Genomic DNA, 804 nt, shown 5'->3' with positions numbered 1-804 from the left:
ATCACTTTTGATCAATTTAAAGCATCCTTGCTAAATAAAAGTGTTAATTTCTATAATTTATTTTCAAAAAAAAAATTATACCGATTCTACGCTTTTGAATGGTATAGTGTATAATGTTAGTAAAGCTTTTTTTTCACATAAATGCTGATCTTTGGATCCTTCTATTCATCAAAGAATCCTGAAAACATTTACTCAACTGTTTTAAATATTGATAATAATAATAATAATTAAAAAAGATTTCTTGAGCAGCAAATCAGCATATTATAATGATTTCTGAAGGATGTGACACTGGAGTAAAGATGATGAAAATTCAGCTTTGATCACAGCAATCATTTCTAATCAGCATCTTGATATGCCACACCTGTGAGGTGGATGGATTATCTCAGCAAAGGAGAAGTGCGCACTAACACAGATTTAGACAGATTTGTGAACAATATTTGAGAGAAATAGGCCTTTTGTGTACATAGAAAAAGTTAGATCTTTGAGTTCATGAAAAATGGGGGCAAAAACAAAAGTGTTGCGTTTATAATTTTGTTCAGTGTATATACAACATTTCTGTCCCCCTCACTTCTGAAATGGTGGCTACGCCCCTGGATCAAAGACATAAAAACAGAAACCAATAAAGACGAGGTTCTAATGAAAGTGAAATCATTCACACTCAATGGTTGGCCAAAAAGAATGCCAGAGGAAAAACTAAAACCTTATTCGTATAGACGTGACAAGATCACAGTAGAGGCTAGGGCTGCACGATAAATCGCATGCGATATTTAATGCGCATCTTGTCAGAAAGCCGGTTCTGTAATC

The sequence above is a fragment of the Sinocyclocheilus anshuiensis genome, unplaced genomic scaffold, assembly GCF_001515605.1.
Source record: "Sinocyclocheilus anshuiensis isolate Anshui unplaced genomic scaffold, SAMN03320099.WGS_v1.1 scaffold954, whole genome shotgun sequence".
NCBI lineage: Eukaryota > Metazoa > Chordata > Actinopteri > Cypriniformes > Cyprinidae > Sinocyclocheilus > Sinocyclocheilus anshuiensis.
This window is presented reverse-complemented; position numbering follows the sequence as displayed.